The sequence below is a fragment of the Phalangium opilio genome, unplaced genomic scaffold, assembly GCF_054372755.1.
Source record: "Phalangium opilio isolate 3A_F unplaced genomic scaffold, DU_Popi_V2 ptg000505l_1, whole genome shotgun sequence".
In the NCBI taxonomy this organism is placed as follows: Eukaryota; Metazoa; Arthropoda; class Arachnida; order Opiliones; family Phalangiidae; genus Phalangium; species Phalangium opilio.
In genome coordinates, this window is record NW_028324239.1 from 3,483,364 (window position 1) to 3,488,490 (window position 5,127).

General features: G+C 47.9%; 1 non-coding gene across 1 annotated transcript; it reads left to right on the plus strand.

The window, feature by feature from the left end:
- Positions 1-4,644: 4,644 nt before the first annotated feature.
- Positions 4,645-4,727, plus strand: TRNAS-GCU (transfer RNA serine (anticodon GCU)). The gene is given in 2 exon segments: positions 4,645-4,688; positions 4,692-4,727. It is a non-coding gene; the product is annotated as a tRNA-Ser (tRNA).
- The last annotated feature ends 400 nt before the right edge of the window (positions 4,728-5,127 follow it).

Consider the following 5,127-nt stretch of genomic DNA (forward strand, 5'->3'; position numbering starts at 1 on the left):
GGTGTTGTTGGGTCTCTGATGTAGCGTGAAAAGTCATAACTTTTCCACAATACCTGACAACCATTTAATTTCTATGCTTCCGTGGCTCAATGCTTAGCGCGTTCGGCTGTTATCTAATAGGTTGGTGGTTCGAGCCCACCCGGGAGCGGTGTTATGGGTTCTCAAATGTAACGTAAAAAGCCAAAGTTTTTCCAAAACACCTGACGACCATTTATTGCTTTGGCTTCCGTGGCGCAATGGTTGGCACGTTCGGCTGTTAACCGAAAGGTTGGTGGTTCGAGCCCACCCGGGAGCGGTGTTATGGGATCTCAAATGTAACGTAAAAAGTCAGAGTTTTTCCACAATAACTAACGAACATTTAATTTTTGGGCTTCCGTGGCGCAATGGTTAGCGCGTTCAGCTGTTAACCAATAGGTTGGTGATTCGAGCCCACCCGGGAGAGGTGTTGTGGGGTCTCAGATGTAGCGTGAAAAGTCATAACTTTTCCACAATACCTGACAACCATTCAATTTCTTAGCTTCCGTGGCTCAATGGTTAGCGCGTTAGGCTGTTAACCAATAGGTTGGTGGTTCGAGCCCACCCGGGAGCGGTGTTATGGGATCTCAAATGTAACGTAAAAAGTCAGAGTTTTTTAACAATACCTGACGAACATTAAATTTTTGGGCTTCCGTGGCGCAATGGTTAGCGCGTTCAGCTGTTAACCGAAAGGTTGGTGGTTCGAGCCCACCCGGGAGAGGTGTTGTGGGGTCTCAAATGTAACGTAAAAAGTCAGAGTTTTTCCACAATACCTGACGAACATTTAATTTTTGGGCTTCCGTGGCGCAATGGTTAGCGCGTTCAGCTGTTAACCGAAAGGTTGGTGGTTTGAGCCCACCCGGGAGCGGTGTTATGGGATCTCAAATGTAACGTAAAAAGTCAGAGTTTTTCCACAATACCTGACGAACATTTAATTTTTGGGCTTCCGTGGCGCAATGGTTAGCGCGTTCAGCTGTTAACCGAAAGGTTGGTGGTTCGAGCCCACCCGGGAGAGGTGTTGTGGGGTCTCAGATGTAGCGTGCAAAGTCATAACTTTTCCACAATACCTGACAACCTTTCAATTTCTGAGCTTCCGTGGCTCAATGGTTAGCGCGTTCGGCTGTTAACCAATAGGTTGGTGGTTCGAGCCCACCCGGGAGCGGTGTTATGGGATCTCAAATGTAACGTAAAAAGTCAGAGTTTTTCCACAATACCTAACGAACATTTAATTTTTGGGCTTCCGTGGCGCAATGGTTAGCGCGTTCAGCTGTTAACCGAAAGGTTGGTGGTTCGAGCCCACCCGGAAGCGGTGTTATGGGATCTCAAATGTAACGTAAAATTCAGAGTTTTTCCACAATACCTGACGAACATTTAATTTTTGGGCTTGCGTGGTGCAATGGTTAGCGCGTTCAGCTGTTAACCGAAAGGTTGGTGGTTCGAGCCCACCCGGGAGAGGTGTTGTGGGGTCTCAAATGTAACGTAAAAAGTCAGAGTTTTTCCACAATACCTGACGAACATTTAATTTTTGGGCTTCCGTGGCGCAATGGTTAGCGCGTTCAGCTGTTAACCGAAAGGTTGGTGGTTTGAGCCCACCCGGGAGCGGTGTTATGGGATCTCAAATGTAACGTAAAAAGTCAGAGTTTTTCCACAATACCTGACGAACATTTAATTTTTGGGCTTCCGTGGCGCAATGGTTAGCGCGTTCAGCTGTTAACCGAAATTTTGGTGGTTCGAGCCCACCCGGGAGAGGTGTTGTGGGGTCTCAGATGTAGCGTGCAAAGTCATAACTTTTCCACAATACCTGACAACCATTCAATTTCTGAGCTTCCGTGGCTCAATGGTTAGCGCGTTCGGCTGTTAACCAATAGGTTGGTGGTTCGAGCCCACCCGGGAGCGGTGTTATGGGATCTCAAATGTAACGTAAAAAGGCAGAGTTTTTCCACAATACCTGACGAACATTTAATTTTTGGGCTTCCGTGGCGCAATGGTTAGCGCGTTCGGCTGTTAACCGAAAGGTTGGTGGTTCGAGCCCACCCGGGAGCGGTGTTGTGAAGTCTCGAATGTAACGTAAAAAGGCAAACTTTTCCACAATACCTGACGAACATTTATTTTTTGGGCTTCCGTGGCGCAATGGTTAGCGCGTTCGGCTGTTAACCGAAAGGTTGGTGGTTCGACCCCACCCGGGAGCGGTGTTATGGGATCTCAAATGTAACGTAAAAAGTCAGAGTTTTTCCACAATACCTAACGAACATTTAATTTTTGGGCTTCCGTGGCGCAATGGTTAGCGCGTTCAGCTGTTAACCGAAAGGTTGGTGGTTCGAGCCCACCCGGAAGCGGTGTTATGGGATCTCAAATGTATCGTAAAAAGTCAGAGTTTTTCCACAATACCTGACAACCATTCAATTTCTGAGCTTGCGTGGCTCAATGGTTAGCGCGTTCGGCTGTTGTCCAATAGGTTGGTGGTTCGAGCCCACCCGGGAGCGGTGTTATGGGATCTCAAATGTAACGTAAAAAGTCAGAGTTTCTCCACATTACCTGACGAACATTAAATTTTTGGGCTTCCGTGGCGCAATGGTTAGCGCGCAGCGCGTTCAGCTGTTAACCGAAAGGTTGGTGGTTCGAGCCCACCCGGAAGCGGTGTTGTGGGGTCTCAAATGTAACGTAAAAAGTCAGAGTTTTTCCACAATACCTGACGAACATTTAATTTTTGGGCTTCCGTGGTGCAATGGTTAGCGCGTTCAGCTGTTAACCGAAAGGTTGGTGGTTCGAGCCCACCCGGGAGAGGTGTTGTGGGGTCTCAAATGTAACGTAAAAAGTCAGAGTTTTTCCACTATACCTGACGAACATTTAATTTTTGGGCTTCCGTGGCGCATTTTTTAGCGCGTTCAGCTGTTAACCGAAAGGTTAGTGGTTCGAGCCCACCCGGGAGAGGTGTTGTGGGGTCTCTGATGTAGCGTGAAAAGTCATAACTTTTCCACAATACCTGACAACCATTTAATTTCTATGCTTCCGTGGCTCAATGCTTAGCGCGTTCGGCTGTTATCTAATAGGTTGGTGGTTCGAGTTCACCCGGGAGCGGTGTTATGGGATCTCAAATGTAACGTAAAAAGTCAGAGTTTTTCCACAATACCTGACGAACATTTAATTTTTGGGCTTCCGTGGCGCAATGGTTAGCGCGTTCAGCTGTTAACCGAAGGGTTGGTTGTTCGAGCCCACCCGTGAGCGGTGTTATGGGATCTCAAATGCAACGTAAAAAGTCAGAGTTTCTCCACATTACCTGACGAACATTAAATTTTTGGGCTTCCGTGGCGCAATGGTTAGCGCGCAACGGGTTCAGCTGTTAACCGAAAGGTTGGTGGTTCGAGCCCACCCGGAAGCGGTGTTCTGGGGTCTCAAATGTAACGTAAAAAGTCAGAGTTTTTCCACAATACCTGACGAACATTTAATTTTTGGGCTTCCGTGGTGCAATGGTTAGCGCGTTCAGCTGTTAACCGAAAGGTTGGTGGTTCGAGCCCACCCGGGAGAGGTGTTGTGGGGTCTCAGATGTAGCGTGCAAAGTCATAACTTTTCCACAATACCTGACAACCATTCAATTTCTGAGCTTCCGTGGCTCAATGGTTAGCGCGTTCGGCTGTTAACCAATAGGTTGGTGGTTCGAGCCCACCCGGGAGCGGTGTTATGGGATCTCAAATGTAACGTAAAAAGTCAGAGCTTTTTAACAATACCTGACGAACATTAAATTTTTGGGCTTCCGTGGCGCAATGGTTAGCGCGTTCAGCTGTTAACCGAAAGGTTGGTGGTTCGAGCCCACCCGGGAGAGGTGTTGTGGGGTCTCAAATGTAACGTAAAAAGTCAGAGTTTTTCCACAATACCTGACGAACATTTAATTTTTGGGCTTCCGTGGCGCAATGGTTAGCGCGTTCAGCTGTTAACCGAAAGGTTGGTGGTTTGAGCCCACCCGGGAGCGGTGTTATGGGATCTCAAATGTAACGTAAAAAGTCAGAGTTTTTCCACAATACCTGACGAACATTTAATTTTTGGGCTTCCGTGGCGCAATGGTTAGCGCGTTCAGCTGTTAACCGAAAGGTTGGTGGTTCGAGCCCACCCGGGAGAGGTGTTGTGGGGTCTCAGATGTAGCGTGCAAAGTCATAACTTTTCCACAATACCTGACAACCATTCAATTTTTGGGCTTCCGTGGCGCAATGGTTAGCGCGTTCGGCTGTTAACCGAAAGGTTGGTGGTTCGACCCCACCCGGGAGCGGTGTTATGGGATCTCAAATGTAACGTAAAAAGTCAGAGTTTTTCCACAATACCTAACGAACATTTAATTTTTGGGCTTCCGTGGCGCAATGGTTAGCGCGTTCAGCTGTTAACCGAAAGGTTGGTGGTTCGAGCCCACCCGGAAGCGGTGTTATGGGATCTCAAATGTAACGTAAAAAGTCAGAGTTTTTCCACAATACCTGACAACCATTCAATTTCTGAGCTTGCGTGGCTCAATGGTAAGCGCGTTCGGCTGTTGTCCAATAGGTTGGTGGTTCGAGCCCACCCGGGAGCGGTGTTATGGGATCTCAAATGTTACGTAAAAAGTCAGAGTTTCTCCACATTACCTGACGAACATTAAATTTTTGGGCTTCCGTGGCGCAATGGTTAGCGCGCAGCGCGTTCAGCTGCTGTTAACCGAAAGGTTGGTGGTTCGAGCCCACCCGGAAGCGGTGTTGTGGGGTCTCAAATGTAACGTAAAAAGTCAGAGTTTTTCCACAATACCTGACGAACATTTAATTTTTGGGCTTCCGTGGTGCAATGGTTAGCGCGTTCAGCTGTTAACCGAAAGGTTGGTGGTTCGAGCCCACCCGGGAGAGGTGTTGTGGGGTCTCAAATGTAACGTAAAAAGTCAGAGTTTTTCCACTATACCTGACGAACATTTAATTTTTGGGCTTCCGTGGCGCATTTTTTAGCGCGTTCAGCTGTTAACCGAAAGGTTAGTGGTTCGAGCCCACCCGGGAGAGGTGTTGTGGGGTCTCTGATGTAGCGTGAAAAGTCATAACTTTTCCACAATACCTGACAACCATTTAATTTCTATGCTTCCGTGGCTCAATGCTTAGCGCGTTCGGC